This window comes from Pterocles gutturalis, unplaced genomic scaffold (assembly GCF_000699245.1).
Source record: "Pterocles gutturalis isolate BGI_N339 unplaced genomic scaffold, ASM69924v1 scaffold14946, whole genome shotgun sequence".
Taxonomy (NCBI): Eukaryota; Metazoa; Chordata; class Aves; order Pterocliformes; family Pteroclidae; genus Pterocles; species Pterocles gutturalis.
Genome location: NW_010098078.1, coordinates 21,258 through 34,252, shown reverse-complemented (window position 1 = coordinate 34,252; position 12,995 = coordinate 21,258).

Genomic DNA, 12,995 nt, shown 5'->3' with positions numbered 1-12,995 from the left:
TGCGTTCAGACAGATAGCTGCCCAAGACTGAGCTCGAAAGGCTAACGCATCCTTTCGGGAAGGGTGCTGTCACCACAAACTGCTTGCCTGTGGATTTATGGCTGTGCAACGCTTTGGGGTGATCCTAATGCTGGTTAACAGGCTACTGACTGGCAGTTCATTTCCCTCTCTGCAAGTGCTGGTTCTGGAATTAGAAAGTTTGGAGGTGCAAAAACATAATTGGAAAACTTTTTTTCCCCCCCTGCTTAAAGGGCTAATTGATTTCACAGGTGTTTAATTATCATTTGCTGTGAGATAATACCTTGTAGTGCCATAAAAAATGGATTTCATTTTCGAGTGCTTGCAAAACCATTGCCAAAGCCAAGTTAGAGCTAAAGCTAGATAATTATTCTATAAATCAAACACACTGCCTCCTTTCTTTGAAATTTTTAATACTTGGCTATAATGATATCTGACGACCTTGAAACTAACATAAAAAGGATTTTTTTGCCAAGTGCTGAAAGCCAGCCACTAGAGTACTTCTTTCAGCCTGGTTCATTACCGCAGCACTGCTGCCAGGCCGCCCGGGCTGCAGGACTCCAAGGGATGCTACGGTGTTAAGGACAGCAGCAGCACGTGGGAACAGTGATCTCGGCACACAGGTAAGAGCCGAGTACGGGTATGAGCATGTGCCCAACCTGAAAATGTTGCTAAATTAATGAAAATCCTTCACGTTTCTTCTAGAGCTGGCAATGGAAATGAAACTCTGCAAACTTTCAGCAACTGATGTTATAGTACAATGGTTTTCTCCTTTCCACGCCAGCATCTTTTTTCAGTTCAGAAGGTTGGATTAACATAGAAAAACAGGGAAGCAGAGTTTTCACTTTAATGTACTGCTAAAGGAACTTTGTTAGAGTTAAGATGGACAGTAACCATTGAAACTTAAATCTTCTTTAAAGTCTTCAGTGGCATCACGGGTGGATTCAGTCCACTTCCATATTATGCACAGAAACGTTAGGATACACAAGCCATTAAAGTCAATGCACATTTGAACAAATAAATGCTCTAACGATTTTCGTCTAAATATTTACACAGAATGCACTGTAAATGTATACGGTGCATGCAAAGCACGCCCAACATTTGGACTGACAAATACTATCCAACTGGCTCCCAGTGCGCCGGTTACACGACCTAGAACAAGTGGTCTTATGAAGTAGCAAATGTAGCCTCACCACTATCACTTGATGTTTAACGATAACCGCTTTTTAATAAGGGTGCCAGAGAGGGTTCGCAAGCAGCCTGTCAGAAGCAAACCTTGCCGAGGTGCCTCTCTAGACACCATTACGCCCCAGTTACCAGCAACCTGCTAATAGCATCACGTAGCACTTCTAAAACCAAACACTGGCTCCTAGGCTTTGAAGTCCTCTACGAGCGCCTTTTGCACAGCAGCACCTTGCTGTGCTGGCAGCAAGAAAATGCACAACGCATCTAAATAATAAAAGTCCATGAGGAAGCAAATGCACTGCTCACTTGTATCTTCCAAGGAATGTAAATTGTGAATTCAGTACCCTCTAGGTCGGTGGGAACGCATTGAAGATGCTGATGCTCCCATGCACGGACGCACACACAGCCACAGGGTAAGACTTTACATGGACCCACCTCCCCCACCATCCCTCGGAAGTGACATAAATGTATATGAGTCCTCTTTGCCTAAAATGTGGCTGTTTGGCAGTTATTGTGCATCAAGCTACCGGACTCTTACAAGGTAAAAATAGGATGGACCTGTAAAGATGATACAGTGGTTCCAGCAGGCTCTCTCTAACAGGATTCTTCTAACAATGAATTATGCTAACACTTTACATCATTATGGTTTCTCTACCTTGCCATTTTCTGAAGATAACAAACTCCTTTTTGAATATTTTGATACAAAGAACCTCAGCCTGCCAGTGGGAGAACAAAACAGCATCTCCACTTCACTGATGGGGAAACCACCACGCAGCCTGAACTTGGGCTGCATCTGCTCAGCCTTGTTCCCCAGTACTCTGCATAGAAAATGCAGGAGTAAGTTGAAAGTAGTATCTAACTCTTGACAGTGTGCTTTGGCATTTCAACAGAGAACTAATATCCTGGGCTGCATCACAAGAAGCGCGACCAGCAGGTTGAGGGAGGTGATTGTCTCCCTCTGCTCTACACCCCACCTGCAGTACTGTGTCCAGCTCTGGGGCCCCCAGCACAAGAAGGACATGGACCTGTTGGAGCGGGTCTGGAGGAGGGCCACAAAGATGGTCAGAGGGCTGGAGCACCTCCCATACAAGGACAGGCTGAGAGAGTTGGGGTTGCTCAACCTGGAGAAGAGAAGGCTCTGGGGGGACTTACTGTGGCCTTTTAATATGAAAAGGAGGCTTATACGAAAGATGGGGACAAACTTTTTAGTAGGGCCTGTAGGGACAGGACAAGGGTAGCGCTTTTAAACCGAAAGAGGGTAGATTTAGATTGGACATAAGGAAGAATTTTTTTTTTCCCTGTGAGGGTGGTGAGGCAGTGGCCCAGGTTGTCCAGAGAAGCTGTGGATGCCCCATCCCTGGAGGGGTTCAAGGCCAGGCTGGATGAGGCTTTGAGCAACCTGGGCTAGTGGGAGGTGTCCCTGCCCATGGCAGGGGGGTTGGAACTCAGTGATCTTTAAGGGTCCCTTCCAACCCAAACCATTCTGTGATTCTACAATTCTAATTTTTAAAATTGGGGATATTATATTCTGTCCTTCACAGAGTGACTTTGTTGGGCTTTAGCCTTCTCCTAGCAGTGAAGCAGTGTCAAACACTCGTCCTAAATAGCCCCATCTGGACCCATTAACTGACTTCCCATGCTGTGGCAGTCCAGCTGTGAACATCTTTGGGCAATTTCCCACTGCAAAGGCAGTTTTCTTATTGATTTATTCTCCAACTTAAAAAAAAAGTCTACTACTGGAATTTCAGTTATTAAAGCATCAGTTTGGATTAAAGACTCAAACAAAGAAAAATCCATCCTGTATTTTCTGAACAAAGAAACAAATTTTAGCTCATCTGCCACCCACTCTAATTTTGAGATTACAGGACATACCTGAAAGCCTCAGAGTGCAGAGAAATAAAAGACTTATTGTGAGATCTCTCACCTGTCAACACCTGCTGGTTCTGAAGACGATGATTCCCTCCTGCCTGTCAAAAAAAAGGGCCTCCAAATCTTTCTTAATTATTTTGAAATAGCTCTTTATTGAAAGCTTGAGGTAAAAAATGCTGAAGAGGATCAGTTTTCTAGAGTTTCAAGCTTCAGTATCTGGGGCTACTGAATGTTTTAACTAACCTAGAAAGAGAAATGATTGTTTACCAGCCCTGGATGGTAAAATATGAACAAAATCATTGCTCTGTACCCATTTATACCACAGTCCAACAACTGAACTCAGCAGAGTCCAGAGGACTCCAGCGCAAAGAACACTGTCCTCTCCAGTAAGCTGCCTGTAGGACTGGGACTTCAGCAGGGTAGAAGAGAAAGTAGAAACCCCTGAAGATGGAGTTAGAAGAGGTTATAGCTTCTGTTCTTGCTTTGACTGTCTGGCTGAGCTCTTTACCAAACGATTTAAAATAGTCCTTATGAAGCTTATCGTTTTCTATTCAGCTCCACAGATTTTCCCATTACGGCTATTGAGCTCCTATGTGGCATGTTGGCATCTTTGAAAGTTATAGTCCTCCAGACGCAACATCTAAAAATGGAAAGCAAAGATGATGTGCAATACTGGCTCTAATTATGCAGGAGTTAATTTCTATGAATGACTGGATTTGTTTCAAAAAAAAAAAAAAAAAAAAAAAAAAAAGACTTCAGACAGGAACTGCTGGCAGAGCCCCATGTTGTCTAGGCATGCTGACCCAAAATGTGATCATGCTTGGAGGAAAAATTAGTTCAGCAAATCCATGGAACAACTTTGAATGAAACAGAGAAGTGATTTATTTTTACCCGTAAGAAGTCACCTGCAGCTTAGTCCCCAGGAGTGGTAACACCACAACAGATCCTGATATTTCATTATTTCGGTTGTTCTCATATTTGCCTTTATCTCAGGATCTCAAAGTATTTTCGTTCTCCTTTTTACAAATGAGACAAAGCTACCTCAAAAGTAGGACTAGGACACAAAGTAGGGGAAACAAAACCCAAAACCCTAATTCTGTGTATTTTGATTTTGTAAAGCTGAACTTTAGGGTTAAATCCCAGCACCATTACAGTCCAGGGGGGCTTCCACCAACCGACATCGGGCGCTGATCTTCTGGACTTAATGAGGACCAACTTCTATAATAACGCAGTGCAGGAGTGTGAACTGCGGGGAGGCAGGAACCTCTGCAAGTTTTTTTCCTATTGCAGTCAACAATGAGTATTAAAATAATTTTAATCTTCTGAGGCAGAAAAGAGCAGATAGCAAGAAGAAATATAAAAATGCACAGACTGTTTTTCAGTGATGCCTCCCATTCCCGTACTCAGTTTTGTTAACATAAAGCTAAATCAGGCCACCCCATGTGCAGCTTGAGAACTAGGACTGTGCTTCACAGAGCAGCCAGGTAAAACAGGATCTGTCACTCCGCAGATCTGCTCCTTCCCTGTGCTCACACACTTCTGCTGACTACAGTAAAAGCACAGTTTGCTATTATTTGGTCTTCTCACCAAAAAAAAGCAGCTAGAACAAGAGCACAGCTTCTCTGCATCTCTGCATCACCAAGTCCCCTTCAGCGATGAACTCTCCCCTCCTCCTGAGCCAGAGGAAAATGCGAGCCGCATGTCATGAAGTGTAAGTTTAGAATTACTGCTGCTTTTGTTAGGCGTTTTTAACCTTTTATCAGGTTGTTTATGCAATTCCAGTGGTCTTCAGTTGACAGGACACCAGATCAGGGTGACTATTTTCCATTCAACAGGGCTGGAGAGGGTCTTACCCACTTTCAACAGGACAAGGGGCAATGGTTTCAAACTGAAAGAGGCTAGGTTTAGATTGGATATAAGGAACAAATTTTTTACATTAAGGGTGGTAAGGCACTGGAACAGGTTGCCCAGAGAGGTGGTGGATGCCCCATCCCTGGAGCTGTTCAAGTCTAGGTTGGACGGGGCTTTGAGCAACCTGGTCTATTGAAAGATGTCCCTGTGTACAGCAGTGAGGCGTTGGAATAGATGATCTTTGAAGGTCCCTTCCAGCCTGAATCATTCCATGGTTCTACCACGGTAGCACATGGCACTTTAAGGTCCCAGTCTGAGCATGCAGAATTGCTGTCTAAAAAACCCCACAAGCATGTTTACATCCGTGCACACTTCCATGTACACGCTTCCGCAATATTTAAAAAGGATTTTCATCCGGAAATCAGTGATGCATGTGTGTATCCTTCTTCTCTTGCCTGACCCTGTCCTGACACACAAAGAACCTCACATACGATTTTTATAAAATTACTTTTTCAAAAATCAAGGCCCATTTTGAGGACAAAGTTAGAGGAATAACCAACCTAAGCAAATTAAAAGCTCGTTTTGAAGGAGAGCTGTTCTTGAGGACGCAAAGCGAGTCTTTTGAAAACCAGTCTGCAAATATAAGTGCCAAACAATATCTAAACCAGACCATATTGCAATTCGGAGTGCCACTTTTCGTTTTGCTCCTGAGTCCCAGGGAAGCCACATACCTGCTGCTGCTGAAAGCCTGACCGCTTGCATCTGTAGCCCTAATGCATCACCGCAGTGTCAGGCATCTGAGCTATGTCAGGACCAATTCTAAGAGATGCAGATGGTGTTTCTTGGTTCTTATTGATGCCCACTCTGGCTCCTGGTGCTCAGCACCACACAGAATCATCTGCTTCACTTTTTTTAGCATTCTTGCCTCTCTGGGCAGTGTCTGCCTGAATGTGCTACATGGGTTTGTGAGCTAATACATTATTTACACAGACTATTCAGGCATAGCAGCAAGGATATAAAACATTTATCAACAAAGGGACCAGTTTGTCATTTTAAAATAATTATGTTTCTTTAAAGGAACCAACAAATTCAGTTTTCTCAGAATTATTTATTAGGTTGCACAGGCTTGAAAGGACTCTCTCTTTTGGAGGGAGGAGTCTCCACCCCAAGTAAAGCTTTAACCATGAGAAATTTTATACCTCAGCAAGGAAGTCTCAAGCTCCATGGTTTGGTAGCAAGAACGCTATTAAGAAGGCAGGTCAGGTTAGGCGTACGTTGACACCTTCTCCTGTGATCTGCCAGACACTGAAACACCCTGAATGAGCTGCGGGGTTACAGGGCAGGGGACTCAAGTGCACTTGCAATGCTGCTCCATTGTCAGTAGCTGGAGCACATCTTCACCATGCTCACATCTGGGAGCAGCTCTACCAGCCACAGCCCTGGAGGGATGGATACTGCGACATCTCCCCCAGCACCACTGGGAAGCATGCAGGGGCAGCCTGGCAAAAAAGCCCTTTGCTCCCTGCCCACTCCCTGCCCTGCACTGCCTCCTTACACCTCCTCCAGCAACTCAGGCGTAAGGCCAAAAGGAAAGGAAAAGGCATTGGCATGCAAGTGCTGAGATCGGAAAGAGACCTGTGATCTTGCGCGCCTTGCAGATTGCCAAGGAAAACATGACCGTCCAGACAAGAGGGTTTACGAGGGGATGCCAGCAGTGATCAGATTAGCTGGAAGAACAACAGCCCTTCGGCCAAGTGCTAACAGCCAACAGATGGAGGGGAATGATGCTGACTGTAGGACAGGCCACGCAATGATGCAATGCAACATGCAACTGGACTGGTTTTTTTAAACAGGTGTGTTGATTTCAATATTAGTATTAAAATATTTTATATAAGGCCCTTGTGGTTTTTTGAACCTTCCAGTGATAAGCCCAGAGCAGACACAAAGACATCCGTAACGGAGGCTTTTGTATTGGGGTAACTTCAGCTTCCTACCTCTTAGAAGCGGTAACCTCAGCACCCTGTGCTGGCAGGAGAACAGGCTGCACAGTTCCCAGCTTAATCTTGGGTTTGTGTGCCATGTCCCCAAGAGGTATAAATGAGACCGCGAGCTCTCTCTGCAAACTTCCAAGCAGCTGTTGTCCCCCAGCTCCCTCTCTCAGTCTCCAGATGGGCTGCGATACAGGCATTTTCCTACAGCAGTGCCTCAAATCACGCGTGAGACATGTCAGCAATTTCTGCTGCTGCTGGGGGCTAAAATGGTGCAGACCTGGAGCAGGCTTTCTGGAGCACCTTCATGCAGTACAGACATCTTTTACATACTGTTTAAGAGACTATAAAACACAGTAAACCAAAACTGTCTGTAATGCTTGGCATCTGAAACAAGACTTTTTACTTTAGAAAGGAGCAATTCTGTAAAGGATTAGAGAGTCACCGTGGACAAGCAGTTCAATTCTGATATAGAAGAGCAAATGAATCCTTAGACACATCAACCGTGTTGTACACACAGAGAAGAAATTGTCCCTGGGTACTCAGAGTTGGTGAGGCAGACGCCAGAAAACATCCAGTGCTAATACCCCCACTTTCTTGAAAGATGCTGAAAAATTGCAGACAGAGAAAAAAGGACAGAAAAGTTATTTAAGGGACTGTAGTAAGCACTGAGAGAGACTTAAAGACCTCAGCTTGTTCAGCTTATCAGAGTGAAGAGGAAGAAGCGTCTTGATTACAGCACGAAAGTGTCTCTACAGGGAGAAAAAGAAAAGGAACTGAGGGTTCTTCAACCTGCTGAAAAAGGGCACAACAAGAATCAAGAGGTGGAAGTTAAAAGTGAAACAAATATCAATAGAAATCTGTACTAAATGCCCCATCACCGAAGGTATTTTAACCACTGTATCAAACTGCCACGAGAGATGGTGGCTCCTCCATTAAGCGATCTCTTCAAATCGGAAGCGAGTGCTTTGCCGGAGGACACGCTGTAACTCATCCCAGTTTACTGGATGGTTGTGACAGGGGTGACACAGAATGGGCGGCAGCACGCAGGAGATCAGACGGAGTAATCTCCTGGTCCATCTGGCCTGTGGTTTTCTGTAAAAGCTGCTAGAATCTGGTGCTTTCTGATTGTCCCCAGCACAAAACCTCTACCTCCAATATTTTATCATGCAAATTTAATCCAATTAGTTTGGTACCAAAATGCGTGGGGACATGAAAAGGGACAGTATCTTCTGATAGGCGTCACACGTCACTAGTTAGATGCTTTACTAGAGTTACAATAAATTCAGTAAGACTAAACAGTAACAGACTAAACTCGATAACAACCTTCAGGATTTCTGCTACTTCAGACCAACACGTTCAATTTATTCAATAATTATTTATCTTATGAAAGGGACAGTTTAAAAAACCATCTATTATTGTATAGAGAACAGTATTGCACTTCTATATGTCTTAATTGGTTTCATTCCTGTAAAACTCTTCATAGGATCATCCACAAGGATGATCACTCATCAAAGTACTAAGTGAAAAGGTTCACTCTTTGATTATCATTCTGGGAAACAGTGGCATACAGAAATTTGAAAGGAAGGAGAAAAAAAAAACCCAAACCAACAAATGATTACGCGTAGGTGGAATTTTTAAAATTATCTTTTTTAATGGATTACTGAAACCCTCCTGAGTTCATCTGCAGATACTGGAAACATGAATGGATAAAACTGGAAGCCTGGGGATTAGCAAAGTTATTACCACAATTGCATTTTCCTTATGCAGAATATTTTGCTTTCTCCTCCCTCCACCTTTCAAAGGTTTATGATCTCTGTCTAGTAACGCAGACAGTTTTTCCAAGAAACTAAAATTTAGTTGAGAACATCGGTGTTTATTATCTTTTGCAGTGAGCAGTCCTGTTTAAAACTAGTTTCTCATCACACATTTAATATTCTGGTACAGGAGGTTGGCAGAAACAGAGTAAGAACAAGAAATAAATTTGAAGGCAGCTCCTTGCCTGGTTTATCGTCCCCCAGGTGAGTCTGTGTTTAGAGGGGAGGAAGGGCTGAGCGCCGCAGTCACAGCTCACAAACACAGGTTTTTTGGTTTATACCTTCCTCTGCTTCGGGTTTTCTCACTCTGCTGAGTAAATACATCTTCAGCAGAAACCCAACCAGGCGAGGAGATGTGTGGTTTGTGCCTTGCCCACACCTCGGCACCTGGAGCTGGCTGTGGTTCACGCAGGTGTCTCCCAGCTAGGAAGGGCTGAGCGCCGCAGTCACAGCTCACAAACACAGGTTTTTTGGTTTATACCTTCCTCTGCTTCGGGTTTTCTCACTCTGCTGAGTAAATACATCTTCAGCAGAAACCCAACCAGGCGAGGAGATGTGTGGTTTGTGCCTTGCCCACACCTCGGCACCTGGAGCTGGCTGTGGTTCACGCAGGTGTCTCCCAGCTCCGCTCGGCCGAGAGCAGCCTCAGACCCCGCCTGGCCCACAGCACATCTCGCCCCTTCTCCCTTTCTGGCCTGGCAGGTCTGGCGTGGCTCTACGCCAACCTCTTCCATGAAGGATAACATAATTGCTGCCTCAGCAGATTCCCCAAGAAATTCATGAGGGAGCTTTCAGCTCTGGTTTTGTGAGGAATTTGGAAAAAATGAAGCTTTTAAAGTGACACATGACCTTGCTGTCTGTCCCAGCGCTGCCACAAATGTCACAAGCCTCAGCAAACACTGCTTGAATGAGAGATTTGACAAAAGCCCCATAGAGAAGTTATGGTAGATGATGTTACCCCATTATTCTGTGAATTTTACCATAGCCGGTAATTTTGGAGTCTCTCCTCAACCCCCAGACTGCTGAAAAATGTGTAAATCCATTTTGTCCAAGGACACCAGCACACAGCTACTGAATCATTGTGCATTTAGACAAATGCTGCAGGGAAATGACCGTGTACATCCTCTGTAGCTGTTTATACTCATCACAGCTGCAAACCAGCAGTCCCTTAGCCTTGGGTCTTACACATAACTAATCTGCACGTGCTGAACACAGAGGGAATCATAGAACCATAGAATGTTTTGGGTTGGAAAGGACCTTAAAGCTCATCTAGTTCCAACCCCCCTGCCATGGGCAGGGACACCTCCCACTAGCCCAGGTTGCTCAAAGCCTCATCCAGCCTGGCCTTGAACCCCTCCAGGGATGGGGCATCCACAGCTTCTCTGGGCAACCTGTTCCAGTGCCTCACCACCCGCACAGTGAAAAATTTCTTCCTAAAATCTAATCTAAATCTACCCTCTTTCAGCTTAAAACCATTTCCCCTTGTCCTGTCACTACCCTCCCTGCTCAAGAGTCCCTCCCCATCTCTCCTGCAGCCCCCTTCAGGTACTGGTAGGCTGCTATTAAGTCTCCTTAGAGCCTTCCTTAGCTTCAGCTGGAGCAGAGGATCCCCTGCTCCACAGCATCCCAGGTGTGGTGGTGCCATGCTGCTTCCCCAGTAATACAAACCAGATCCCACTAAAAGCTGGTACCTGTCTCATCCAATTTAATTTCCAAGCAGCAAAGAACTCGGTAACCCCCCCTGCACAGGAGAGGAAACAAGTGTCGAGGTCAGAAGGGAGTAGGCTGAGGAGACAGCCAGATGCTGTGTGGGAACAGGAGCTCCCTGCCTGCGAAGGGAGAGCTGGCCTCTGGGGTTAACCGGGACTGAGAGGCCAAGCGCCCAGCAGAGACATCCCTGCGGGCTGGCGGGGACCCAGCAGCGGCTGGGTGCCCACAGGACAGGATGGCAGCCCACAGGCACAGTCCTGCTGTGCCAGGCTCTTACCCACACACTGCTGAGCCACGCTGCCCTCGGGGGCCAGCCCAGACACTCTGTAAATTAGTGCACTGAGGTCACCACAGCCAGTTTTTTGCACGTTCCGGTCTGCAACAGCCCTGCTAAAAGCTGTGCTCTCTTCCCAAAGGGATGCGGCTGCTGAGAGCAGTGTCGGGCCAAGGACACACAGCGCTGGTGCCCCAGCGGCCCCGTGGGCTGCTTCCGTGCCTTCTGCCCGGGGACACGGTGCAGCAGCGGGCATCCTCTGGGACCTCAGCCCCGAGCTTCAGCCTCCGGAGCTTGAAAAATCTGGCTGTAGTTTTCACACATCGACAGCAGCAAGGCTGTTACTTTCCTCTATCTGCTGCTTAGAAAAACACACCAAGATCAGAGAAGAACCATGACTTGATGGCTCTTCCCAGCAGCATCGGGGTCTTGGTGCCTAACAGAGGTTACACCAGCAGGAAAAACGCTTCTGCCTTTGACATCTGTATCGTGACCCCGAACAGCCAGCACCGGGTGAGTTTTGTGCTTAGCCCGAGGACTGTTTGTAAAATGACAGATGACGCACGCAAATGGGCTCTTGTTTGTCTTACTGTACACTGCAAATATTGCTTTTAATGATGAAGTTTTTGCCAAATGGTTCTGAACATGCCCAAACTGGGATCCCAGAGATAAAACTGCAAAAGCAAAGTAATGTGATCACTGGCTGTCTTCCAAGAGGGACTGATCAATGACTTCTGATTCGGGCTTAGCCTGCAGGATTGTTTTAGCAGGGGTGAAAAATAGATTCAAGCAACGTCACCTACCCACCTCTGCTGCACTTAGGATTGCAGGGAGCTGTTGCACTGCTTTTAAGCCCAAAATCCTTTCCCACTCAGCTTCTGGAGCAACTGTAGTCCTTAAAATTTGAATTCCCTCAATTTCCAGACAAAATTTAATCAGAGCTTGTTTCTGAAGGGTTTTAAGTTAATAACAAATACACGTGTGCAGGTTTTGGTAGCAGAATCTCTAACTACTTTTTTCCAATCAGTAAAAGTAAATTGGTCATTACTGTACGATTGCACCATGCCCCAAACCAAGCAAAACTGAATTCACACCTCTCTGAACATGAGGTGCAAAAGGCTTGTAAGAAGAAGGTAAATGAGCTATTCCCCATCCGAGCCCTCTCCTGAGGTCAGGTGGATGATGTTGGCCAGATTCTGCTCTCAGTTACTCTGGTGTGAATCTCAGTGGAGTTGCTCTGGATTTACACCGATGTAGCTGAGAAAAAAACCTGCCCTGTGAGTTTTCCTTCTTCAGTGACCATTCTTCTAAATCTTGGGCTCCATCTCAGATCTGCTTCTTCTTATGAGTTGCCTGGCTTCATCACGATGCCAGCTGGCATCGCTCTGCTGATCTGACAGTGTTTAGCTCAGAGGATCTCCAGATGACTTTGTGGACACTTCTAGTTGTCAGGAAAAAAAAAAAAAAAAAAAAAGGCAGCTCAAGAGGTACCTCGCCTATTCTGAGTGCAGTCATTCAGCTAACATGTCCAAATGGCTGTGCCTGTGCCCCAGAAAAAAAATCAGCAGCACCACGGAAATTGGAGTTGAATGTTCTGCATTTAGAGCCAAGGGTTTTTTCATCTTTGGCACCCATGAAAGGCTGTTTTTCACAAAACTGAGTGATGAAACCCTACAAGAAGCACTCATCCCCAAACTATCTGTGTGGCTTTTGCACACATCTGTTTTTCTCCTGTCCTCAAGAGATGTCTAAAATCTAATTAACCAATTAATTTGCAAATATATTCTAATTTATTCAAGGCAGATTTTCTTGGTGTTAAATTATCTGACAGTGAACCATACGCTGTACACAGGAACAGGACTTCATTAAAATACCAAAGGTTACACAAATGGAATAAAAATCATATTTGTACTATAGTCAGCACATAGTTATACCCCCTAATGAGAAAATGTGTTTGTATTTCCCTATTTCTAATTTGTTTTTGCATGTTTGGTATAAACCTGCGGTTAATACATTTGCAACACCAAACTACTACACCTAGTGTGGAAACAATCCACCCTCAGCACTGGTAAAAGTCTTCTCTCAGCCCAAGTGATGCCACAGTTCATTTGTTATTGAGAATTCCACCTGCATCCCTGGCCAGCCCCGCTCCTCCCACCTCCCTCTGCAGGCAGTGCCGTTTGCTGGGAAATCTCACATTCTAATTGTCAGCACTTGCACAAAACAAGACTAAAGGAAGAGCTGATGTCTTGTTCTTGATCGCTGCACTGAAGTGCTCACTTT